Source organism: Peromyscus maniculatus, chromosome 9 (genome assembly GCF_049852395.1).
Source record: "Peromyscus maniculatus bairdii isolate BWxNUB_F1_BW_parent chromosome 9, HU_Pman_BW_mat_3.1, whole genome shotgun sequence".
NCBI classification, from domain to species: Eukaryota; Metazoa; Chordata; class Mammalia; order Rodentia; family Cricetidae; genus Peromyscus; species Peromyscus maniculatus.
This window is the reverse complement of record NC_134860.1, coordinates 6,377,492-6,405,189: the sequence shown is the minus strand read 5'-3', so window position 1 is coordinate 6,405,189 and position 27,698 is coordinate 6,377,492. Positions and strand designations below refer to the sequence as shown.

The 27,698-nt window shown below is 42.9% G+C and overlaps 1 protein-coding gene and 1 long non-coding RNA gene across 4 annotated transcripts in view; both read right to left on the bottom strand.

The window, feature by feature from the left end:
* LOC121826757 (disks large homolog 5-like) overlaps window positions 1–27,698 on the bottom strand; it is a 150,129-nt gene that overhangs the window by 31,075 nt on the left and 91,356 nt on the right. The gene's annotated exons all lie outside the window — the stretch shown is intronic.
* LOC143267139 (uncharacterized) lies at window positions 15,685–18,292 on the bottom strand. The gene is made up of 2 exons (XR_013042052.1): window positions 18,034–18,292; window positions 15,685–17,187 (listed from the first exon to the last, which is right to left on the bottom strand). It is a non-coding gene; the product is annotated as an uncharacterized LOC143267139 (long non-coding RNA).

Genomic DNA, 27,698 nt, shown 5'->3' with positions numbered 1-27,698 from the left:
ACTGAACATGGAGAAGTCAAGCTGGTGTCTCCCTAGAGCCCTCACCACTTAAGGACTAGATTTCATGGCACTGAAGAGTACTCTGCTCACTATCAAAGGAGAAAGGTAAACACCAGCCCAGCTACAAAACCTCCATCTAGAATAGTGACTGCATCCAAGATATGGGGGTACAAGAGTGGAACAAAGCTTGTGGGAGTAATCAACCAGTAACTGACTTGATTAAAGACCCTGACAGGGAACCCATACCCAGCACTGCTTGGCTGGCCAAGAATCTAAGACTAGATAGGTTAGGGTCCATAGGGAAAACCAAATACTACTGTTCTGCTTAAGGAACATAGCAATAAAATGATTCCTGAAAACATCATGCTATACTCATAGACAATGCATTTCTCAGCCATCACAGTAGCAGCTTCCTCCTGCAGCAGATGGAAACAAATACAGAGACCCTCAGGTAGACAATACAAGAGAGGAAGAGAACTTGAACACCCAACCCTAAACTGGACCTCTCTCATCAGACTCTTCTCAGGACATAGGGAACCCTGTGTAAGAGGAGGTAAAAAGAGTGCCACAGAATACTGCAGATGGCAAGACCATGGTCCATCTACTGAGAGGAAGAACAGATATGGAGTGGAGCCAGACTAATCCTGAGAAAAGTTGCACTGCATGTGTTGCAAGCAGTGGAACTGGAGAGGGAGGAATGCCTCATCCATCTGGAGCCCAGAAGATCACATGAGTGCTGTGGGGTGTCTTTCTGCATACTGTGAATATGTGTTGCTCTCATTGGTTGATAGATAGAGCTGCATTGACCTATGGCAGAGCAGGATGGAACCAGGTGGGAAAATCCAAGAGAAATAGGGAAAGGAGAAAACTGAGGCAGGAGAGACATGAGCCAACCGTGCAAGAAGCAACATGTAATGGGAAGCAGGTAAAGCCAATGACACATGGCAATAGATAGATTGATAGTTATGAGTTGAGTTAAGTTATAAGAGCTAGCTAGTAAGAAGCCTGAGACATAGGCCATATAATTTACAATTAATATCAAGCCTCTGAGTGATTATTTTATAAACAGCTGCAGGACCCCAGTCCTCGGTGGGACTGGAGAAACTTCCACACACATGTGTATCAGATGCTGGATATTGGGCTGTAGAGATTTAATAAATAAAGCTGAATTTTGGTAATGCTCCCATCTGAATATTTCTGTCCTCCATTCTTCCTTTGTGGTATAAGAAAATATGTAAGGTTTTTGGTTTGTTTTTACCAGACCCAATTAAGAGACTTTTTTTCTAAGGGACCTTGGACTTTCAAAATATTTTAAGTTTTAAAAGCAAGGCCCTCGACTTCCCTTCTGGACCAGAGGTGAGTATCCGGGTCCAACCCGGACCCCATCCCTGGGCACCAGCCACTCCGGGAAGACCTGCCCAACTTGGCCACAAGTTCTGGCAACCGGGCTGGTCCCCTTCTAGCCCCACCGGGAGGGATCCCCTTTTCCAAGGCCCCCGGCAGTCCCTGCAATCCCTGAGCCCTGCCCCCACGCCCATCTGCCCAAGACCCCAGCCACTTCCTGAGACTTAGAGACTGGCCACCAGCTCCCATCCTGCCCTCGACTTCCCTTCTGGACCAGAGTTGGACAAGATAACTCCATTTTGGACAAGAGAGAGAGACTTCCTGAATCTGTCAGCTCTTTCTGAAACAAGTACACTGATAAGACCAAGAAGGAACCACGAGGAGATGGGCAGACATCAAGGCAGAAGTACATAAAACAAAATGAAGAGCAATACAGCATCACCAGAACCTAGCCCGCCTCCAACATCTAGCCCTGAACACCAAAAATTGGAAGAAGCAGAAGAAAGTAGCCTTATGAGTAACTTCATGAAGAAGGTAGAGGCTTGTGTAGAGGAAAAGACAAAAAAATTGGAAGAACACTGTAAACAACTAGAAGAAAGGGCAAACAAATTAGAAGAAAACAATAAAGCCCTCCAAGAAAACAATAAAGTCCTGGAAGAAAACAATAAAGTCCTGCAAGAAAACAATAAAGCACTGAAAGAAAATCATGAAAAAGTAATGAAACAAACAAAGGAAACAGTCCAAGAACTGAAAAGGGAAATTGAAAAAATAAAGAAGACACAAACAGAGGGAATGCTGGAAATAGAAAACCTGAGTAAAAGATCGGGAGCTTCAGATGCAAGTATAACCAACAGAATGCAAGAGATGGAAGAGAGGATTTCTGGCATTGAAGATACAGTAGAAGAAATAGTTTCATCAGTCGAAGGAAACACTAAAGCCAACAAAGTCATGAACCAAAATGTCCAAGAAATTTGGGACACCATGAAAAGACCAAACCTACGATTTATAGGGATAGAAGAAGGTGAAGAATACCAACTCAAAGGCACAGAAAATATATTCAACAAAATTATAGAAGAAAACTTTCCCAACTTAAAGAAGGAAATGCCTATGAAGATACAAGAAGCCTATAGAACACCAAACAGACTAGACCCCCCCCCAAAAAAAGTCCCCTCGACACATAATAATTAAACAACTAAATGTACAGAATAAAGAAAGAATATTAAGAGCAGCCAAGGAAAAAGGCCAAGTGACCTACAAAGGTAAACCCATCAGAATAACACCTGATTTCTCAATGGAGACTTTGAAAGCCAGAAGGACCTGGACAGATGTAATGCAGACACTAAGAGACCATGGATGTCAGCCCAGACTAATATACCCAGCAAAACTTTCAATCATCATAGACGGAAGGAACAAGACATTCAAAGACAAAGCCAGATTTAAACAATACCTATCCACAAACCCAGCCCTACAGAAATCACTACAAGGAAAATTCCAACCGAGGGAAGTCAGATACACACTCGAAAACACAGGCAATAAATAAAGCCACAACAGTAAACCCCAAAGAAGAGAAGTACACACACACACTACCACCAAAAATAACAGGGATGAAGAATCACTGGTCATTAATATCCCTTAATATCAACGGACTTAATTCACCTATAAAAAGACATAGACTTACAGAATGGATACGAAAGCAGGACCCATCTTTCTGCTGCATACAAGAAACACATCTCAAATTCAAAGACAGACACTACCTAAGAATAAAAGGCTGGGAAAAGACTTTCCAATCAAATGGTCTTAAGAAACAAGCAGGGGTAGCCATCCTGATATCCAACAAAATAGACTTCAAACTAAAATCCATCAAAAGAGATCAAGAAGGACACTACATCCTCATCACAGGAAAGATCCAACAAGATGAAGTTTCAATTCTGAACATTTATGCCCCAAACACAAGGGCACCCACATATGTAAAAGAAACATTACTAAAGCTTAAACCACATATAAAACCCCACACATTAATAGTGGGAGATCTCAACACCCCACTTTAACCACTGGACAGATCTCCCAAGTCGAAACTTAACAGAGAAATAAAGGACTTAACTGATGTCATGACCCAATTGGACCTAATAGATATCTACAGAACATTCCATCCTAACAAGAAAGAATATACCTTCTTTTCAGCACCCCATGGAACTTTCTCTAAAATCGACCACATACTTGGCCACAAAGCAAATCTCAACAGATACAAAACAATTAGAATAACTTCCTGTGTTCTATCAGACCACCATGGTTTAAAGTTAGATTTCAACAACAACAAAAACTACAGAAAACCTACAATCTCATGGAAACTGAATAATGCTCAACTGAATCACCAATGGGTTAAGGAAGAAATAAAGAAAGAAATTAAAGACTTCCTAGAGATCAATGAAAATGAAGACACCACATACCCAAACTTATGGGACACTATGAAAGCAGTGTTAAGAGGGAAATTCATGGCACTAAATGACCACATAAAGAAGTTGGAGAAAACCCACACTAGTGACTTAACAGCATATCTGAAAGCTCTAGAACAAGAAGAAGCAAAGTCTCCCAGGAAGAATAGACGCCAAGAAATTATCAAAGTAAGAGGTGAAATTAATAAATTAGAAACTAAGAGAATAATACAAAAAAATTAATGAAACAAAGAGTTGGTTCTTTGAGAAAATCAACAAGATAGACAAGCCCTTATCCAAACTAACCAAAAGACACACAGAGAGAATCCAAATCAACAAAATCAGAAATGAAAAGGGGGACATAACAACAGACATTGAGGAAATCCAGAGAATTATAAGGTCATATTTCAAAAACCTCTACTCCACTGGAAAACCTAAAAGAAATGGACATTTTTCTGGATAGGTACCACATACCTAAGTTAAATCAAGACCAGATAAACTATTTAAATAGTCCAATAACCGCTAAGGAAATAGAAACAGTCATTAAAATTCTCCCAAACAAAAAAAGCCCAGGACCAGATGGTTTCAGTGCAGAATTCTGTCAGATCTTCAAAGAAGAGTTAATACCAATACTCTCTAAATTGTTCCACATAATAGAAACAGAAGGAACATTACCAATCTCCTTCTATGAGGCTCCAATTACCCTGATTCCTAAACCAAACAAGGATGCAACAAAGAAAGAGAACTACAGACCGATCTCCCTCATGAACATTGATGCAAAAATACTCAATAAAATACTGGCAAACAGACTCCAAGAACACATCAGAACGATTATCCACCATGATCAAGTAGGCTTCATCCCAGGGATGCAAGGGTGGTTCAACATACGAAAGTCCATCAATGTAATACACCACATAAACAAACTCAAAGAAAAAAACCACATGATCATCTCACTAGATGCAGAAAAGGCATTTGACAAAATCCAACACCCCTTCATGATAAAAGTCTTGGAGCGATCAGGAATACAGGGAACATACCTAAACATAATAAAGGCAATATATAGCAAACCAACAGCCAACATCAAATTAAATGGAGAGAAACTCAAAGCAATTCCACTAAAATCAGGAACGAGGCAAGGCTATCCACTCTCCCCATACTTATTCAATATAGTACTTGAAGTTCTAGCCAGAGCAATAAGACAACATAAGGAGATTAAGGGGATTCAAATTGGAAAGAGAGAAGTCAAGCTTTCCCTATTTGCAGATGACATGATAGTATACTTGAGTGACCCCAAAGATTCCACCCAGGAATTGATAAAGCTTATAAACACCTTCAGCAACATAGCAGGATACAAGATCAACTCAAAAAAATCAGTTGCCCTCCTATATATAATGGACAAAGAAGCTGAGAAGGCAATTAGAGATACATCACCCTTTACAATAGCCAAAAATGACATAAAATACCTTGGGGTAACACTAACCAAGCAAGTGAAGGACCTATATGACAAGAACTTTAAGTCCCTGAAAAAAGAAATTGAAGAAGATGTCAGAAAATGGAAAGATCTCCCATGCTCATGGATAGGCAGGGTTAACATAGTAAAAATGGCAATCTTACCAAAAGCAATTTACAGATTCAATGCAATCCCCATCAAAATACCAACACAATTCTTCACACACCTGGAAAGAATAATACTCAACTTCATATGGAAAAACAAAAAACCCAGGATAGCTAAAAGAAACCTGTACAATAAAACAACTTCTGGAGGCATCACAATCCCTGACTTCAAGCTCTACTATAGAGCTACAGTAATAAAAACAGCTTGGTATTGGCATAAAAACCGACATGTGGACCAATGGAATCGAATTGAAGACCCTGACATTAACCCACACACCTATGGACATATAATTTTTGACAAAGAAGCCAAAAGTGTACAATGGAAAAAAGAAAGCATCTTCAACAAATGGTGCTGGCATAACTGGATATCAACGTGTAGAAGGCTGCAAATAGAGCCATATCTGTCACGGTGCACAAAACTTAAGTCCAAGTGGATCAAAGACCTCAACATAAATCCAGCTACTGTGAACCTGCTAGAAGAGAAAGTAGGAAATAGTCTTGAATGCATTGGCATAGGAGATCACTTCCTAAATATAACACCAGTAGTGCAGACACTGAGACAAACAATCAATCAATGGGACCTCTTGAAACTGAGAAGCTTTTGTAGAGCAAAGGATATGGTCAACAAGGCAAAGCGACAGCCTACAGAATGGGAAAAGTTCTTCACCAACCCCACATGTGACAGAGGACTGATATCCAGAATATATAAGGAACTCAAGAAATTAGACATCAAAACGACCAACAGTCCAATTGAAAAATGGGCTTTAGAATTAAACAGAGAATTCTCAAAAGAGGAAACCCAAATGGCTGAAAGACATTTAAGGAATTGCTCAACATCCCTAATCATCAGGGAAATGCAAATCAAAACAACTCTGAGATACCACCTTACACCTGTCAGAGTGGCTAAGATCAAAAACACTGAAGACGCCGGGCGGTGGTGGCGCACGCCTTTAATCCCAGCACTCGGGAGGCAGAGCCAGGAGGATCTCTGTGAGTTCGAGGCCAGCCTGGGCTACCAAGTGAGTTCCAGGAAAGACGCAAAGCTACACAGAGAAACCCTGTCTCGAAAAACCAAAAAAAAAAAAAAAAAAAAAAAAAACACTGAAGACACTTTATGCTGGAGAGGATGTGGAACTAGGGAAACTCTCCTCCACTGCTGGTGGGAATGCAAGCTTGTACAACCACTTTGGAAATCAATATGGTGCTTTTTTAGAAAATTGGGAATCAATCTCCCCCAAGATCCAGCTATACCACTCCTGGGCATATACCCAAGAAATGCTCATTCATACCACAAGAGCACTTGCTCAGCTATGTTCATATCAGCATTGTTTGTAATAGCCAAAACCTGGAAACAACCTAGATGCCCTTCAACTGAAGAATGGATAAATAAATTGTGGCACATATACACAATGGAATACTACTCAGCAGAGAAAAACAATGACATCATACGGTTTGCAGGCAAATGGATGGATCTAGAAAAAATCATCCTGAGTGAGGTAACGCAGACTCAGAAAGACAAATATGGTATGTACTCACTCATAGGAAGATGCCAGATGTGGAACAAGGATGACTGGACTGCTACTCACATCACCATTGAGGCTACCTGGAAAACGGGACCCCAAAAAAAGACACGGAGAAATGGACGAGATCTCCATGAACAGCCTGGTCATGAGTGGGAACAATGAAGGGCTACGGTCGAGGGAAAGAGAGTGGGAGATCCTAGCTGGATCAAGAAAAGAGAGGGAGAACAAGGAAAAGGAGACCATGGTAAATGAAGACCACATGAGAAGAGGAGGAAGCAGAGAGCTAGGGAGGCCCACGGAGATCCACAAAGATACCCCCACAAAAGACTGCTGGCAATGGTAGAGAGACAGCAGGAACTGACCTACTCTGGTAATGGGATGGCCAGACACCCTGATAGTTGTGCCATAAATCCCATCCAAGGACTGAGGAATCTGGATGCAGACATCCACGGCTGGGCCCCTGGTAGAGCACTGGGAGTCTAATTAGTGAGAAAGAAGAGGGTTTATATGAGCGAGAATTGTTGAAGCCAAGGTTGGATAAAGCACAGGGACAAATAACCAAATGAATGGAAGCACAGGATCTATGAACCAAAGGCTGAGGGGCCCCCAACTGGATCAGGCCCCCTGAATGGGTGAGACAGTCATTTGGTTTGATCTGTTTGGGAGGCAGCTGTGCGTTGCTGCCGGGTCCTGGGCTCTTTGCATGAGTTGGCTGTTTGAATCTTGGGACTTATGCAGGGACACTTGGCTCGGTCTGGGATGGGGGGGACTGGACCTGGCTGGACTGAGTCTACCAGGTCAATCCTGGTCCTCGGGGGAGACCTTGATATGGAGGAGGTGGGAATGGGGGGTGGGCTGGGGGGAAGGGTAGGGGGGCGAGAGGGGGAGAACAGGGGAATCTGTGGCTATTATGTTGAACTGAATGGTGTTGTAAAATAAAAAAAAAAAGAATTGTTAAATCCAAGTACAATTATATTAACAAAAAACAAAGAAAGGAAAATAGGAGATTTGAAATTATATATCACCCCAATTTCTACCGCAAAGCTCATAAGGTTTGTTGACGTAATTAAAAGGATACTTGGGCACCAAAAAAAAAAAAAAAAAAAAAAAAGCAAGGGCTTTTCAAATACTGTGGGATACTAGTACACACATTGTCTGTACAAGTCTGACCCGTCCAGCAGGCCAGGTTATTCGAGGGTCTCGAGGAGGGACCACCTGTGAATCAATGGGGGGCGAGAGGGAAAGGAGACCAAGCGCGTGAAGAGAGACAAAGCAGTCTGAGTTGCGTCAAGGTCTCGTTTATTGACTGGGTGTTAGAGCTTATAAACAGGGCTTCAGGTAGGGAGGGGGAGCAGGAGTGAGGAGAGGACAAAGAAAATTCCTAAGGAGGGTCAGCAGGAGGTCGCTTTGGTCCCAGGCCCCTGCAGCTAGCTGATTTAAAGAGGTTTATTTAATCCTACATTCCTAGGTTAGACTAAAAGCCTCTTATTTACACGAGGCTTGATAAATCGTGGCAGGTAACACAAGGTTCAAGACACAGCCGTCCAGAGTCGGTCTCCAACACAAGTCTGGTGAGTTCAACCCCTAGAAATCACCTAAAATCCAGAACAGTGGCAAACATCTGTGATTCCTTAATCTTGGCAGAGTTATGTGGGGATGAGACTGGAAAATGCCTGGAAGCTGGAAGGCCAGCTGGACTAGAGTACACAGTACATCCTAGAAACAAGAGAGACCTGCCTCAACATGGTAGATGGGGAGAGCCAACTCCTGAACGATGCCCTCTGATATGCACAGTGTCCTAGTCTGGGTTCTGTTGCTTCAATGAAGAACCATGACTAAAATCAAGTTGAGAAAGAACGTATTTATCTGACATACACTTTCACATCACTGTTCATCACTGAAGGAAGTCAGGACCAGAACTCAAACAGGACAGGATCCTGGAGGCAAGAGCTGATGCAGAGCCCATGGATGGTCCTGTTTCTGGCTCACTTGCTGCAGCTTACTCGGCCTGTTTTCTTGTAGAAACCAGAACCACCAGCCAGGGAATGGCCCCACCCACAATGGTCTAGGCCCTCCCATGTCAATCAATACTTAGAAAAATACCCCACGGGCTTACCTACACTCTGATCATATGGAGAATCTTTTTAGATGTGGCTCCCTCCTCTTTGAACCCTAGCTTTTGTCATGAAATTGATCCTCACAATATGTAAGCTGTGGGATGTGAATGCCTGCCTTCACACACACACACACACACATACACACACACACACACAAACACACACACACACACACACACACACACACACACACACACACACACACACACTTCCATTCACCCAACACATACAGTGTTCTAATTTGCTTCTCTAAATCTTAAATTTGATAATTTTAATATAATAAATTACCCATTTCTATATAATTCATATTCTGGCATAAGTGTTCTATTGTGCAGCAAAGGATAACATTTAAAGTGCAAAAAGCAGGAAAATCCAGAGATAATTTTAAACAGGGAAAATTAGGGAATCATGCCATATTAGAGAAACATGTCATATCAGAGTAACAAAATACCATAATAGAGTTACATAAGCAGTGGTGTTTGGTTGTCACAGTAGATATTGCAACAGATTTAAGAGTTCAGAAATTTTGTATAGTAAAGAAAAAGAGAAACCCTGTCTCGAAAAACCAAAAAAAAAAAAAAAAAAAAAAAAAAAAGCCGGGCGGTGGTGGCGCACGCCTTTAATCTCAGCACTCGGGAGGCAGAGCCAGGCGGATCTCTGTGAGTTCGAGGCCAGCCTGGGCTACCAAGTGAGCTCCAGGAAAGGCGCAAAGCTACACAGAGAAACCCTGTCTCGAAAAACCAAAAAAAAAAAAAAAAAAAAAAAAAAGAAAGAAAGAAAAGAGGATACAGGCAAGTAGGAGAAAGATGAACCATCAGAGCATGTCCTGAGAATATGGCAAGTTCTAGTTAGCTTTCTATTGTTATAATAAAAGTAAAAAAAAATCCAATTTGAGAAAGTGATGAGTTTATTCACCTAGAGGTTACCGTCCATCATCATGTAAGCCAAGGCAAGATCCCAAGGAAGGGGCTGGAAACCATAGAGCAATGCTGCTCACTGGTCTGCTAAACTAACTTTGCTTTATGGCCCAATCTTACTTGTTAGGGATGGTGCTGCCCAGGGAGGGAAGAGTGCTCCTATATCAATTAGCACCAAGAAAATGCTGAAGAAACATGGCTGTAAGCCAGTCTGATAGTGTCAGTTCCTCAACTATGTGTCAAGTAGACAGCCAAGAACAGCCATAACAGCTGGCCAGAAAGGGGAAAACATAAACCTTACCCTACTGCAAACAAATTTGACCCTCCATGAATGCTATTCTATGTCCATACTGAAATTTCAATTGTAGGAAGAATAATTTCAAAAGCTTTATGTAGGAAAAATAAAACAATATTTAATATAATGGCTGACAATGAATACAAGCCACAAAGGAAAAGTTGGTAAATTTGACTATTGAAGCCCATTTTGGAGGCCGCATGGTGGACATGGGGAATGGATGTGGTTGAAAACCTCTTTGATCATCCTGCAGTGTTTGATAAACCTTTGAGGTAGGAGATCACACCTTTAATTCTGATCTTTAATCCAGATGTAGTCTGGACCACACGTGCTGGAAGCGTATCGAAGGACACGGAGGAAGGAAGCTTTTACTCTTTCTCTGCTTGCTCTCTCCTTGTTAGCACATCCATTCCTTCACTGGCATTAGAGCCTACTTCTTTAAGATTCCAGCACATACTGAAGAACAGCTGAGACATCCACTCTTGTGGAGTGCGCATCTACTGGATTCTTGGACTTTCCAATCACAGCCAGATATTTTGGAGTCTGTTTGCCAGTATTTTATTGAGTATTTTTGCATCAATGTTCATGAGGGAGATTGGTCTGCAGTTCTCTTTCTTTGTTGTATCCTTGTTTGGTTTAGGAATCAGGGTAATTGCAGCCTCATAGAAGGAGTTTGGTAATGTTCCTTCTGTTTCTATTATGTGGAACAATTTAGAGAGTATTGGTATTAACTCTTCTTTGAAGATCTGGTAGAATTCTGCACTGAAACCATCTGGTCCTGGGCTTTTTTTGGTTGGGAGACTTTTAATGACTGTTTCTATTTCCTTAGCGGTTATTGGACTATTTAAATAGTTTATCTGGTCTTGATTTAACTTAGGTATGTTGTACCTATGCAGAAAAATGTCCATTTCTTTTAGCTTTTCCAGTTTTTTGGAGTAGAGGTTTTTGAAATATGACCTAATAATTCTCTGGATTTCCTCAATGTCTGTTGTTATGTCCCCCTTTTCATTTCTGATTTTGTTGATTTAGATTCCCTCTCTCTGTCTTTTGGTTAGTTTGGATAAGGGCTTGTCTATCTTGTTGATTTTCTCAAAGAACCAACTCTTTGTTTCATTAATTTTTTGTATTGTTCACTTAGTTTCTATTTTATTAATTTCACCTCTCACTTTGATAATTTCTTGGCTTCTATTCTTACTGGGAGACTTTGCTTCTTCCTGTTCTAGAGCTTTCAGATGTGCTGTTAAGTCACTAGTGTGAGATTTCTCCAACTTCTTTATGTGGTCATTTAGTGCTATGAATTTCCCTCTTAACACTGCTTTCATAGTGTCTCATAAGTTTGGGTATGTGGTGTTTTCATTTTCGTTAATCTCTAGGAAGTCTTTAATTTCTTTCTTTATTTCTTCCTTAACCCATTGGTGATTCAGTTGAGCATTATTCAGTTTCCATGAGATTGTAGGTTTTCTGTAGTTTTTGTTGTTGTTGAAATCTAACTTTAAACCATGGTGGTCTGATAGAACACAGGAGGTTATTCTAATTGTTTTGTATCTGTTGAGATTTGCTTTGTGGCCAAGCAAATCTTTCGATTTTAGAGAAAGTTCCATGGGGTGCTGAGAGAAGGTATATTCTTTTTTGTTAGGATGGAATGTTCTGTAGATATCTATTAGGTCCAATTGGGTCATGACATCAGTTAAGTCCTATATTTCTCTGTTAAGTTTGGATTTGGGAGATTTGTCCAGCCAGATATTGTTGGATTAGCTAGAGCCCAGCCTCTAAACCATTCTCACACATACCCTTTCCATAGAAAGGTCATTTTGTAACTTTTGTTACTCTAGCGAGCCCTGACTAATACACCAGGCATGTAAAGAAGATATTCTACAGTAGTTTGTGTCTCAGCTTTGTCACAAATTCCCAGTGTCCACCTTGCCTTTACCATTCTTTAGGAGATGCTTTAGTGTCGGCCTTCTTGGTTCTTAGAACATCTCAGCAACAAGAGTAAAATAGCAAATATCCCAAATCTCTCAAAGGGAATGCAGAGTAATATAATGAAAAGAGTGCCTCAGATGGAGAAATTCTAGGGTAAGTGAGAAATAGAAAGCCTTAGGAATAGAAAGTATTAGCTTTTGTGGACCATGACCATGCAGCCCCACCTGCATGAAGGTCAGAGGACAATTTCTCAGAGGTTTGTTCTCTCCTTCAATCATGTGGGTCCTAGGGAAGGAACTCAGGTCTGTAGGCCTAGGAGCAGTTACCTTTGCCCCCTGAGCCGTCTCTCCAGCTGATCACATCATCCATGGAATTGATGAGCTTTGTAACTGTATTGATGTTCTGTGTGATTATGGTCTTTATTCATAAAGAATAGATTCTTTCTACCCTTGTTTGACAACACCAGTTTGTTATCCCACAGGATTACTTCCTCCACACACTAACTCTGATTCTCTGTCAGTCTCAGAAGGTAGATCCGGTCCAGCGAAGCTTCACAAAAATAAAACACTGTCTGGAAGAAACCCTTCCTCAGTACACAGTGAGATCAGCTGTGGTTAAAGAGCACCATCAACCATCCCTCTCCTTTCCTAGCCTTGTACAGACATGCTCCTCATGACTGGCATGTCACCTTTGCTGCAGGCTCCATCCACTATGGCTGGTGTGAAGCTTACTCCAAACACTTACCTGGATCATCAAGAGGCACCATTAACCACAGCTCCACCACCAGGAATGTCTTCTCAATTCTGCATTTCATCAGATGGCCCTAATCTGCATTGTCATCCAGGATGAGGTGTGAGAGACCTGCTCCAACCCTGACAATAAGTGATGCTGGAGCTTGATCTTGATCCCACCAGTGCCTTTCATGGATGCCTGGCATCCTAACACAATTAGCATGCCAGCATCATGTATTTGGCCCTAATGGTCTCCTGAAATTTCTCTTTGCTTGGGAGTGATTCAGTCAAACTAATATAGCACACATGGCTAGAAGGAAAAAAGTCAAGAGCAGGGTCTGGAGAGATGGCTGTTGCAGTTTGAGCAGTTTCTCTCCCAAAGGACTAACAGAGTAGCTAAAAAGTCATTTGAACTCCAGTTTCAGGTGGAATCTGATGGCTTCTTCTGGCCGCTGGTGGAACTGCATGCATGTAGTGTACAGCCCTGAAGCATGCAAAAAGCCCATGCATAAAAGAAAGAAATGTTTAAGAAATTGAACCAATTCATAGTTAAGGCCAAAAAAGTCCCAACATATTTTGGAATTCATTCTGTCTTCAGTCTGGTTTTTCACTGATGCTATATTTTAAGGAAACCAGAGCAGATATCTCTGGTTTTATTAATTTCGTTTATATTTTAAATGTTTTATTATTTTCTGTTGGTTTCCCATCATGTATCTTAATCCTATTTTCCCCTTATCCATTTCATCACATCTGAGCTCTGCCTTTGAAAATCCCTATGACCTAAACAAAATAAAATTTAAAAGGAAAACTGAAAACCCAAAATTAAAAACAAATGAACAAAAGTCTTGTCAAGGAAGTTTTAGTGTGACCCAGTGAGTCACACAGAATACCCTTTAGTCCATACATCTTTTCTTATAAGTGTTCCTGGCCTCTCTGGCTTCTCTATACTAAAGACGATGGACCTTCACTTGTACTCTTCTTGGATATCCATTTGATGCCTTGTGTCATAGAGATCCTGCAGCTTTAGATTTTCAGAATTGGGTCCTTAACCTACTCCAACAGTACATGAATAATGATGATTTTAGGGTGGGATAATTCATAGCCATGGTTCTGGGCTGGGGTTACCTGGGATGATCAGACTGCCAGGTTTCCTTCATCTTCTGCACCCAGGCAAGCTCTCCAGCACTGTACCACCTACCTCACCCCATGCAATGGGCAGAATGGAGAGAGGCCAATATCCTTTCCACATGCACTCAAATCTGACTTACCCACACTCAGGAAAGGGACAGCTCTAGTGTTTTGCTGAGATGATGGGCCAAGTCCACAAACCCAATTGCTGCAGCTGCTGAGAGGCTGACCCAGCTCTTCTGTTCTCAAGCCCCAGATTCCCACTCTCCCACCAGCTGCAGGTGGCATTTGCTCAGGTGAGGAGGGCATATTTCCCTTGCCAATACAAAGCAGAAGAGGGTGGACACAGTTCTTCTGCTCTCACAGCCTCAGGTTCAGCTCACTGACATCACAACCAACAGGGTCAGCTCTACTGTGCTGCTCAGTCCAGGTGCAAAACCCACTCTCCCCAGTATGGCAGTGGGTGAGCGGCAGGTTCAGTTCTCACTAGTGCTAAGGCCAGCGATGAGTGGAGTTAACTCGTTGCATCCCTATCCTGTCTTCAGCAGTAAAAGGAGCCACTCACATCAACATAGACCAAGTCTGTGGCAGGGAAATGGACCAGACAAGGCCTTTGACAGCAGCCTACACCTGGAGGACACCAGGGTCCCTAGAGGCAGCACAGGCCACTCAGATCTGTATGGCCCCAAAGAGAACACAGGCCTTAGAAACTACCATGGTCCTAGGTGACATCCCAGACTCCTACCTCTGTGTGATCCTAGGTGGCCATACAGGCCATGGATATGAAAAAAGATCCTGGCTGTGTTTGCAATATGGACCCAGATAAGTTCTAAAGTTGTAGCCCTGGCTGGGATGTCACCATGGCCCTCGTTGGCAATGAAGGTCACACAGATTGGCAGGAACCCACCAGCACCATTTCCCATGGTGGCAGCCCAGATTCCAAGCATCTTTGATGGCAACAGAAGCCTGAGATATCAACACAGATCCTGGCTGCAGCAGGACCATGGACCCAGACATGTCCTTCAGTAACAGCTCCAGACCTGATGTCATTATGGTCCTAGGTAGCAGCACAGGCTTCTAAGACACATATGCCCCTTTGGGGGTATATTCCTTTGACAACAACATGGTCACAGGTAGTCGCCAAGACTGCAGGTGGCTGCCAGGCCCTCACTGGTAGAGGATGCATGGGTATCAACACAGACTCCCACAGCTGTGTCAGGGTCATGGATAGGACCTGGCCCTTTACAGCAGACAAGGCAGGGACATCATCATGGCTCCAGGTAGCAAGCAGGCCATGGATCTTTCATATTCCTTTAGTAAATGTTTTCATTTCCTGAGAGGCTTACAGCAATACTGTTGTGTTTCTCATTAATGTGCTGCACATGATTACATCCTGAAATGGGAATAAAGAATGCTATAGTTAGAGATAGCTAAATATATGTCCACAAGGACACAGTATGGATACTTTTTCCATCATGCAATGGGAATCCACAGAATTGACAACACCATCCACATCCAAAGCCCTGTGTAGCCCTGGCTGCCTGGGAACCCACTCTGTAGCCCAAGATGGGCACATAAGACTTCTGGTGTTACAGGAGCTTCTGGGGTTAGTGGAATGAGACACCACCACCCCTGACCAAAGAAATTGGTTCTAAGAAACAAGAGTTCAAAATCACTTTATTATTAATAAAAATACAGTAATATTACTCAACAGGGGCTTAAAGGGAGCAGTCAATATAAACAGTAAACAGCATTATCAAAATACCCAAACAACAACAAGAACACAAGAAAGAACATATAAAAAGCAAAAGCTCAATCTATAATTTTAAAAAAGCAAACAAAACAAAACCAAAAACCAAACCAAAAAAAAAAAAAAACAATTAAGGTCAGCAGCATTCTCTTGCTGCGCCTTTAGCAGCACAGACCTACAGCCTGTGACTGGCCTTGGAAACATGGTAGGAAGGCAGTCAGCTATTGTGAAAAGCCTTCTCAAAGCTAGTATAGCCATGCCTCCTTCAGGCTTTGTAGGTCAAGCCTTCTCTGAGACTAACAATGAGACATTTCCTAGAGCAAACTTTGTGCCCCTTGGCAAGCTTTTGATAAATTATCACACACTGATGATCCTGTAATGTCTTGGTCACTATTTTATTCTTTCAGCATACAGACACTTGTGTGCTTACTAGAGACCCCACAAAGATGTGGGCAGCATCTGAGTATCAAGGAACACCAAAGATGACTCAGATACCTCCTATAAACCCTTTCTCAGGACCAGGCACTTCAGCTCAAGTTGAGAAACTGAGAAATATCTATTGATTTTAAATATGGAGGGGAAAATGACTAACAGGAGGAATGAGGGACTGTGGAGATGTCTGTGGTGCATTATCTTCAGCAACACTTGTGCATGACATGGAGTCAGCTTCAACACTGGACTGGAGACTGAAAAATGATGATTTTTGGTGTAGTTTTTCAGGAACAGCTTGACATCAACAGTCTTCCATGACAGATTTCCCTCCAAGTGGGGAGGGCTAGGGACTGAGTCAGCTTGCCAAAGCCTTTTACATTAAACTGTCAGAAAATGTCTTGCTCACCAACATCTCTACCCTCCATTTTGTTTTCCCTCTAACAGGATCCAATTGCTGTTGAATGTCAGGTTTCCCAGTAATTCTTGTCTCAGGTTTTTCTGTCTGGAGTTCATTTTTGATGCTTTCTTTTCTTCAGGAGTACTGAGTAAACAGACCTATTGACTGGAGCTGGATCAACTGGAGGTCAATGGTATTTGCCTCATCGGTGAGATCACAGCTATAAGGGATGTCTTCTGAGGAGGCCTTGATATGAGGGTGGAGGACTTCATGGTTTCAAAGCATCTATGTGTTCTTTGGCCTCCTCAGTTCTAGAAAGATCTGCTATGTGAGAAGAAAGGCAATCTGCGCCAGAAGCAGACTGGCTGGTCCACAGGCTAGAAAAAATATCAGGACCTATTCACACTGGAAGCCAATGTCAAGAGCACTGAGTCCCTCACCAACACCATGTTTGCTGGGGATGGGATGCAAATGGGGGCTCACTTGCCTGTGACACTTATTGCTCCTGCTACAGCAGCTCTGTATTCAGGGAGATCTCATCCTGGGCTGTGGACTGTTTCAACTCAGATTGAAGATTTTCTGACCTAGAGAAGGAAGGCAGTTAAGGAACAGGCCTGGTGGGGACCTACCATGTCAGCTATTGAGCCTGAACCAGCTCTAGTCAGCTGGACAACCCAGCATGACCTTTCAGCTGAGGTCATTCCCTGGTTGTTTAAATACATTGTTTGGAAAAATAACAGTGTAGCAAGGTCTGAGTTACAGTTCAGGGCAGATAGGAATGGCCTTGAAGAGGTACCAGGTAAAGGTGAGCACATGGGAAATTGAATGTAGACCCTATAGCAGAGCCTGCAAAGTAAAAGCAGTGAAGGATCTGATTATTCCCACAGCACAGAAACCAGCCTCAGTTCAACTCCTCAACTCCTAAATCTTCTTATAATAGAAAGAAAGTCTTTTCATGGGAAACAGATGCACACTGCAGAGAACCTGGGAAAAAAGGAACTGATGCTAACTAGGGAGAGGGGTTGAGGGGAGTGAATTATGTCCTTTTTGTCTTTAAGAGCTAACATTACAAAAAAAGGGGGTTCTCCTCCCAGCCTCACAGGTAGCAGTGATGTTTGGGACAAGTTCACTGCAGAGCCACAGAAATAACTTTGCATTCTGGACATCCTCGGTCTTAGGTGGTCTCTGGGGATGGGATCTGGGCATAATAGCTGACAACCTTGGGTCAGCACACACTGTCTCCTCGTGCCAGGGAAAAGTTCCTGAGAGGAGTCAGCGCGGGGCTTCGGGAGGTGGCATCTTGGCTCAGGACGCCCGTTCTGACACTGCTCGGTCCATCCCACTTTCTCTGCTGCAGTTCGAGGACCCGGTAAGATCTGAAATCCCATCCTGGAATTTCTCTCTCCGCTCTCTTCACAACTGTCCCTCACCTGGAACCCTCTGGGACCCGGGACCTCAGCCTCCACCACAGGCTGCATCTTCCGTTTTCTTAGCTACATCCGTCTCCCGGAACCGCTCCTTCACCATGGTGCTGGCTGCTGGGCGCCCTTTTCGGGCTCCGACTACAGAAACCACTGTCGCTGCAGCTTCCCGGGCGCTTCTGGATTTAGGGCTCAGAGCACAGCCGCTGTCCCTCGGCCACCATAGAGCACCACACGTGCCGCTTCCTCTTCTGCCCCGGGGTCTGTCCAGAGAGGCTTCTCACCTGCTGCTTTGCTACCTCCCGCTACACCGCCACCTACTGGATCGTGCTTAAAATGCTCCAGGGCACGCTAATCAAAAAAGAAAAATCCCCTTTCTGGTGGGTTTCTCAAACGACAGTGAAATGCTATACTTTCTTATGTTAAGGCCAATAAACAAACAAACGAATAAATGAAGGAATGAATGGCTTTTTCATGACCCAATGATTGTGATTAGAGCTGCTTACATTGGTAGGGTTGAGGGAAAGGTTCTTTACTGGACCATGGGCACCTCACCAGTGTTTACATCATTGAAGAATATATATGTCTGTCCTCACCCCCAACAGTCATTACCTGGCTATAAATCCTCAGGTGAGGCTTCATGAAGTCCTCCCTCACATGATAAGATATTGACAGTGGCGGTCCTCTGTGGATCTGTTGAATGTTTGGCTCATTTCCTTGACTGGAATTAGCTAAATTGTTTCTAGTATCAGCTTAATGATCATAGAAAAGGAGAAGCAATCCCCCTTTTTAAAACTTAGGTTTTTAATTCTGTGTGGCACAGAATCTGGGTACAACTGACAAGAGACAGGCTCATTGTCCTTGGGATCATCAAGCCCCAATGGCTATGAAGCTACACTAAAAACCATGAGCTTTTAGTGGTGCCACAAATAGCTGCTTGGCTGTTCCGATTGGTTCTGGTGTTGGGATAATGTCTCCTGCTTTCATTTTAAACTTCCTCGAGTACCTTGAGACACAGTTGACCCATCTTCCCTTCCCATGCCTGGCCAACATGAAGGAGAGTGTGTTGGAGCTGGCCTCCTTTGAGAAGATAACTGACCATTTCTTTGATGCTGCTTTCTTTGGGCAAGAAAGACTGAGTATGTGGTAGGTTTGCAGTGTACAAAATCTATGGTTTAAAGAATGAATGGATTATTTGTCTCCAAGCCCAACTAAGGCACCCTGCCCTCCCTCTCCCCATTCTGTCAGCTCCTTTCAGTGCAGACAGTTTTTCAGTTCCAAAAAGAAAATATGGACCCTGATCCAGTGAAGACCTTTTAGTCCTTGAAGCTGTACTTGGCCACATTGACTAACAGCCTGCATGTTGTCCAGGATTGACAGAAAGTAGACAGTGGAAGAGCCTCCAGGTGTAGCAGTAGGGTAGTTTGTGGTCTTGCTTCCTAGTGAGGCACTGAACATCATTTTAAGAGCCAAGTAGGACAGAAAATGGAGAGACAAAGGTGGAAGATGGAGAGAGAGAGAAGGTAATGGGAAATCCAGGTCTTATGTTGGATGCCTTTTATCCCAGGACTCAGGAGGCAGAGGCATGCAGATTTCTGTGAGCTCAGAGCAGCCTCTTCTACATAGCAACTTCCAGGTTTGACAAGTCTACCCAGTGAGACTCTGTCTTCAAAACTACACCAAGTGAAGTTTAAGAAAAGTGAGGAGGGTTAGAATGGGAGAAGCTCATGCACAAGCCAGTGTATACATGTCAGAAACCAGGACTGAATCCTAGCATCCACCAACGACACCTTTGCAGCCTGGGTACAGGGGTAAGCCTCTGTCTGCCACTCTACTTGGAAATGTCCCTTGTCTCTCTGTGTGGAGCACTCTAGTCCAGAGTTAGATTTCACTGTGTGTTGGTTTAGTTTGTCACTTTGTCTCTCTGTTCTGGAGTTGTTCTTGGCATCAAACTAGAATGCATCTACCTCCTGCTTCCTTCCTGTAGAATCAGAGTCCTAGCATAGAGCCTTAGACTCTTGAACTGCACCTGATTGGTGGTTGTCCACACCTATAATCCCAGAATTCTTGAAACATAGGCAGAAAGATCTCTATGTTCCAGACAAGCCTGGTTTTCAGAGGTAGTTCCAGGGCAGCCAGGACTACATAGAGAAACCCTGTGTCTATAAACCACAAATAACAAAAAAGAAAGAAAGAAAGAAAAAAAGAAAGAAAGAGAGAGAGAAGGAAAGAAAAAAGTGAAAGAGATAGAGAAAGGAAGAAGGGAGGGAGGGAGGGAGGGAAGGAAGGGGGAAGGGAGGAAGGAAGGAAGGAAAAAAGGAAGAAAAAGACAGACTTGAACTGCAGCCAGGAGTGGAGGACATCCCCAGCCCTTCTGGAAGTCAGTGGCAGCCTGCCTTTCAGTGTTCTTGTAGGGGAAAGGGGCTGGCTAGAGAAACCCACCCTGACCCTAGAGTCCAGAATTAGGGAAGGATGGCTCAGATAAGGCCAGTGAGAGAAACACCGTTTAGCTCAGATCAGAGCCATCTCTGCCCTTGTCCAACTGACTTGAGAAATCAACCAAGCACAGAGCATGACAGTAGAATCCTGGCCCTAGGGCCCAGGACCAGGGAAAGAAACACAGCCTGTGTTTGGGACCTGATCCGGAGAAATGAGCACTTTGTCCCCAAACCCAGAACCCAGGAAATATGCCCTGACTCTGAAACTAGTACCAAAATAACACTCTTGGACCCTAGAATCAGTCAGTGAAAGAAATGTGCCCTGGCCTTAGAGGTAGTGTCAAAAAGCCAAGAAAGGCCAGTGAAAGAAACACAGTTTGGCCCTGAAATCAGGGCCATCTCTGCCCCTTGCTCACAAAACTCGCCAATCCTTGGGCAGAAAATAAACTAACCAATCACAGTTGACTCCACCCCCTAGACATCCTATATAAACCGCCCTGCCCTGTCAGTTGTGAGCTGTTCTCTCCACCCTGGTGGAGGCAGCTACTCTCCTAGACTTCTTCCCAAATAAACTACTTTCTCAAAAGCGTATTGGATGAAGACCTTCATTGACAGCTGAACAGAAGAACCTTGCTGGGACATCCCATAGGGGACTGAGCGAGAAAGAGCTGGTAACACTGAGCCAGAGATTGTGGCTCTCCAGGAGAGGAGCAGGATTGCTGTGTCCTGTGGGGAAACCATCCCCCATCATACGATCATACCAGGTATATCCTGACTTTCCCAAAGAATCAGGATACCCTTCCTTGCTGAAGCAGTTCCAGGCCTGACTCTCCCAAGAAGTCAGAAAACCTTCCTTTCCAAGGTTGGGCTGTTTCTTTGCAGTCCCAGCCATCAGAGCTGTGCTAAACAGCTTCAGGTGTCCGGGACACCTTCAGGGCAGAGCTCTTGTTCGAAGTAGCTTGAGGTGTCCGGGATACCTCCCCCTCTAGGGCTGAACTATCTCCTTGCAGTTTCAGGCATCAATATACTAACATTTTGGTGCCGAAACCCTGGACACCAAAGCCAGAGTTTTTGCAGTTTACTTTCAGTTCTGATAAGGACAAGGCTGCCCCTGGACCTGAACTTCCAGCCCCATTGGCATCTTTTCTTCTGGGCACTAAGCTAAGATCATGTGCAGGGATCCTGCTGTTTAAGCACACTCTCAAAGCCTGTCTATCTCCTGATCTTTATTCCTGTTGCAGAGAACTGGCTTGAGCTGAATTGACTTCTGGTGACCTGCTGGTCTGAGGCAGACACTGTCACTCCAGAGACAATGCTCCTTGGCCATCCCCATAGGGTATATACATGGGAAGGAAAATGATGAGCCAAGTTCAGCCAGGTGGTATGTGATAGAGCTGGACCACAGACCCCAAGTCTGCAATCCTGCTTCAGTCATGTCCCTCCACTCTGGGAATTCAGCTCCCTGACCTCTGTTCAGGATGGTTGCAGGCATTTCCAAGTGCATTATCATCAGAAATCCAATGAATATAAGAACTTCGCTCTTCAATCTATTACATAACGTTAACATAGACCCCCAAACCTCACAGGTGGCCCCTGATTTTAATTCAGGTGAATTCTACATTATTTTTGTCACAGATTTTATGGCAGGACGTCACCTTTCCTGACCTTGCCTCCTTATCCTGTCAATGGCTGAATGGAAGAACTTTGTATCCCTTGGACAGATGCATGCTTGATCTTTAAATGGTGCACAAGGTCAGACAAAGGCCATGGCCTCCACAGGAGCTCCTTGGAATGTTAACTAGGAGTCTGATTGTAACCATACCTGCAGGGGCTCAGGACGGTAGTTCAGTCTGGTCAGTGTCCATTCCACCTCTGTCTATGCAGAGGATGTTAACATGAGCCTGCTCCTCCCTCTGTCTAGGCCTACAGAGGACAGGACACAGTCCTGGTTCCCCACTCCTCAGGTAGGCTGGATTTGCCACTGATGAACTCATGTAAATACATTACTGTTATTTATTTGTTCTGTCCGAGAGACATACAGCGTTAATTGTTATTTTACTTTGAAAACAGAAGCTGTAGAACCAAGAAAAACAGCTTCAAAGTATTCCTGCAAAAGTAGCTAGGATGTGAGGTCCAGGGTGGGGTGGCTAGTCCCTGGCTAGGCACTGTCTATTTGAATTTAACTGCCTTAAAAGCAAAGGAAATAGAAACTTGTAGTTTCTTAGTAATGTGAGTCCCTTTTGAAGGGCTCTGTAGCCTGTGGATCCCAATTGAAGACTGTACACCATCTTTAGCAATCTTGAGTAAGAAGAGGAGTGGTTCCTCTAAAATCTCTTATGGTCAGAGGTCTTTGCCAGGACCTCTTACTGACAGCAACACATTGCTTGTCTACACCCAGTCCTATAACAAATCTGGGCATTGGGAAGTATACCAAGGTATTCATCAGGAGTATAAGTGTCTGAACTCCATCCTAATTAGAAATCTGAATGAAAGGAGTTGGGTTATCATCTGTGGTTCAATAGTATTTAATTGCTCATGTTGAAGAATAGAGGGATACTGAGGAAGGAATGAGACATTCTTGGACATTGTTTGGATAGTATAGCTAAGTTCCCAACTTGGGATGTACTATGGCCCTTCCAATGAAGCTAAGGGAAGTCTGGCTTTGGAAGGAGGAAGTGCTGAATGGATTCCGCTTTGTTCCAAGAGAGGCTCCTGGAAAGAGAACCAGGGCTTCTGGTCAGTTCAGGGAGAATGAATTAGCAAGTTGGCAAAAGTTGTTCCCCATGACATCAGTAGTTCCTTCTATGGAAGTTCTATTGTATCCTGGAGAGCTCTTGGCATCCCCTGTGATCTCACAATTTTGTAGCACTCCAGCTGGCTTAGAGCATTCCTTCAGTGCCTATAGGGTACATCATTAGACATGCAGTCAAGACTGAGGAGTCTACTTGGGAGACAGAATGGAGAATGTCTGGAGACCAGAGAGAGAAAGAAGGAAGCTGGCCTTCAGTCTCAGTAAAACAGGAACAAAAAAAAATTACTTTGCTGTTTCTAGCTTATTTCTTACAGAGTGAGAAGTCATGCTTTGAAGAGTTTCTTTTTTCAATAGATGGTTGATGTTGGGATGGTTACTCAAATCAAGTGATGAGTGATGAACTCCAAGTCATCCTTGGAAATAGCAAATCTGTAGCCCAACATAATTATCCTTTAACCTAGAGAATATCACTTGTGAGAAAGCCATCATGGCCACATGGCTGATCTAGAGTGGAGTGCTGAGTTCTGGCAAACAGCTGCATCTTTCTTCCAGTGAGTACCTGAACAGGGCTGATGTGAATTATGTACAGTCCAGATTTTAAGAGTCATACTTTCTCAGGGATCTCCACAAACTAGTGGGTGTCCTCACTGCCCCTGTGAGACAGCCTCTGTACGGGAGAGGCCTCACGTGACTTTGTCCCTGGTGTTCCTCTGGGGCCACCTGTGTGAGAAACTGCATGCTCCAGAACCAGCTCTCATGTCCTTTGGCCAATGCCGGAGTGTGAAATAGTCCAACGTGGGATTTTTCTTACTGGTAGTAAACAAAGGATGATCCCAATCAGGAATCGTGACTTTTTTTTTTTGATGGTCATGTTCTGTTTTGAAATAACCTCTGTGTATTTCATTTATTTTCTTTTACCTGGCGATCTCTGAGCAGACTTCAGATTTTGACAGTTGATGAAAGATACAACAAGCATTAATGTGTGGGTGAAAAGCTTGGTGAAATTCTGAGTGAAGTTTTAGTTAAAGTTGGTTGAACTTGGAGGATCTTTTATACATTTGTAATAGATAGAAATAAACCAAATTGCAGTTTTTGTTCTTCTTGTTAAGGCAATATTAAGTATTAACTATGGTAGTAGTTTTATAACATATCCTCTTCAACATTATGAACACAGAATGACCTCTCCCCATAAGTAAAGTTTTCTCTCAGTTGATGAGTTGAAATACTGTATTTAAACATGAACTTGACTTTTTCTCTTTTTTGCACATATCTGGTGGCGTTAAGTTTTCTTCATATCAATCAGTATATGTGTTAAGATGTTTACTGTTTTAAAATTGGGGCATAATCACATATTTTGGAATCTGCCTAAGTCCTCAGACTATTCAGATGGAATTTGGTTAGACTGAGTGACATTCTGTTCTTTCCCAACTATGTTTATCTCAGACTCAAACATACACATTTCTCCCTTCTCATTAAGACAAATATGAAAGCTGATTTTTATTCTGCTATAAATAGCAAAAGGCAGAATCAGATGTTGCCTAAAAGGGTGTTTTGAAACTGTGTGACTCTGAGGTAGTATTGCTGAGTTACAAGTGGATCAGTATTTATGTTTTTTGGTCATAAAAGCATTGCAGATCCAAAATTTGTCTTTGCTTCTGCCTTAGAATTTATTCTTCTTTTTGAATTCCTGATTTTATAATGTTAAATCTCTCAGATTTTACATTTGCAGTAACATTTTAGAGGCCAGTAGTGTGTCATAAAGTTGAATGTGTAAGGGAAATGGACCTGTATTAATTACTAATATTTCTGGAAATAACCTTAAAGAGGTTAGAGATTGTCTGCACTTCTAAAAGTATTTCAGTGTGGTTTCTGAGACCCTAGTGTTCTGTAGTAAGAAGTTTCCACCAGACTGTCAGGAGGTACTTGATAAGACAGATCTCCGTGTAGTTTTCAGATTTTATGTGCAGGTATTTAAAATTCAGTTTTCTTCACCTAAAGATATGAACATACAAATAGTATTTGGGGAGTGTTTGAAGATAGTATTTGCCCAGTAGACTGCTTGGAACTTTGAAATCAGCCCACTCAGACATTGAAGTCTACCATGATGTCTTTGTTGTCAGTGTTTGCCAGAGCAGTGACCAGTTCCAGCTAGAATGCCACTGCTTCCTTTATTATAAAGGTTTGGACTCAAGGGTTTATGCAGATAATAAAATAATTAAATGAGAGAAACTGAAGATTTTCTACCTGTGGAAATTCTATACATCAGCAACTATAGGTTTAGAGCCGTCTTTAAGAAGAGGTTGAATAGTGTTCATATTCACTTGATCACTATGCTTTGGGTAATGTGGAACTAACATTTTGTCATTTGGAACTGAGATTGCCTACTAAGATCCATGTAACATGAACCAACTAGCTCATCTATTTACCTTTTTCAAGTGTAATCTATAATTATGTATTAATAAGAACACAGAATCATGATTGACAAAGGCTGCCAAGATTCTAATCTGCTTTACATTGCTCTTGAGAAATTCCCTGTAAGCATACTGTCATAAATAGGTTTGATTCTAATATCAATCAGCCTAATTGAAGGTCTGTGTTTTGGTATTGGGGGTTTTGTTTGTTTGTTGGTTTTTTGTTGTTGTTTGGTTTGGGTTTTTGTTTTTGTTTTTGTTTTTTGGGTTTTTTTTCCGGGGAGGGGGGGTTCGATAAAGGGTTCTCTGTGTAACTAACAGTCATGGCTGTCCTGGAACATAAACCAGGCTTGCCTCAAACTCAGATATGCCGCCTGCCTCTGCCTCCCAGAGTACTGGGATTTGTGCACCACTACCGCCCGGCTAAGGTCTGTGTCCTTAAACAGTGTCATTAAATAGAACTAAAATGTAAACCATGTATAATTGTATATTTTCTAGTAAACACATTAAAAACTAACAAGAAATAGATGAAAAAAGAAATCTTTTTTGAAAAATTGCACAAATTCCTAGTTAAAGCCAAAAGCGCCAAGAACAAAAACAAAAACAAAAAACAAAACAAAACAAAAACTGTCCCAACATGCCTTGGAATTCATTCTGTCTGCAGTCTTCATATCACTGATGCTGTATTCCAAGGAACCCATGCCCAGATATCTCTGGGTTTCCTAATTTCTTCTTTTATTTTAAACATGTTATTATTCACTGATAGTTTCACTTCTTGCATCCCAATCTATCTCTACCCCTTATCCATTCCTTAACACATTAGCTCTGCCTTTGAAACTTCCCCCCCAAACAAAACAAAATTTAAAAGAAAAACTGAAAATCCAAAATTAAAAACAAATGAACAAAAGTATTGGCAAGGAATTTTATTGTGACCCAATGAGTCACAGGGTATACCCTTTAGTCCATACATCTTTTTTTATAAGTATTGCAGACTTCTCTGGCTTCTCTACACTATAGATGATGGACCTTCACTTGTGCTCTTCTTGGATATCCTATTGATGCCATGTGTCACAGAGATCCAGAAGCATTGGCTATTCAAAATTGGGCCCTTTACATGCTCCAGCAGTCCATGGATAAAGACGATGTTAGGGTTGGATAATTCATAGCCATGGTTCTGGCTGGGCATACATGGGATAGTCAGGCTGCCAGCTTTCCTTCATCTTCTCCACCCCAGCAAGCTCTCCAACACTGCCCCACCTAGCTCACCCCATGCAATGGGCAGAATGGAGACAGGACAGTTGTCCTGTTCTCATGCACTCAAATCTGACTTACCCACACTCAGAGTAAAGGCACAGCTCTAGTGTTTTGCGGAGGTAATATACCAGGCCCACAAACCCAATTGTTGCAATTGGTGAGAGGCTGACCCACCTCTTCTGTTCTCATGCCCCAGAGTCCCACTCTCCCACCAGCTATAGGTGGCATTTGCCCAGATAAGGCAGGCATCTTTCCCTTACCCTTGCCAACACAAGGAAGAAGTAGGTAGACTATGCTCTTCTGCTCTCATAAACTCAGAGCCAGCTCACTGACACCACAACCAACAGGATCAGCTCTACTGTGCTGCTCAGTCCAGGTGCAGAACCCACTCTCCTCAGTACTGCAGTGGGTGAGGGGCAGGTCCAGTTCTCACTAACGCCGAACCTGGCTGCAACAGGGCCATGGATCCAGACATTCCCCTCAGTTACAGCCCTGGCCCTGATGTCATTATGGTCCTAGCGGGCAACACAGGCTTCTAAAACACATATGTCCCCTTGGGGGGCATATCCCTTTGACAACAACATGGTCACATGTAGTAGCCCAGACTGCAGGTGGCTGGCAAGCCCTCACTCTTAGAGGATGCATGGGTATCAACCCAGACTCCCACAGCTGTGTCATGGTCATGGACAAGACATGGCCCTTAGCAGCAGACCAGGCAGGGACATAATCATGGCTCCAGGTGGCAAGCAGGCCATGGATTTCTTTCATATTCCTTTAGTAAATGTTTTCATTTCCTGAGAGGCTTTACAGCAATACAGT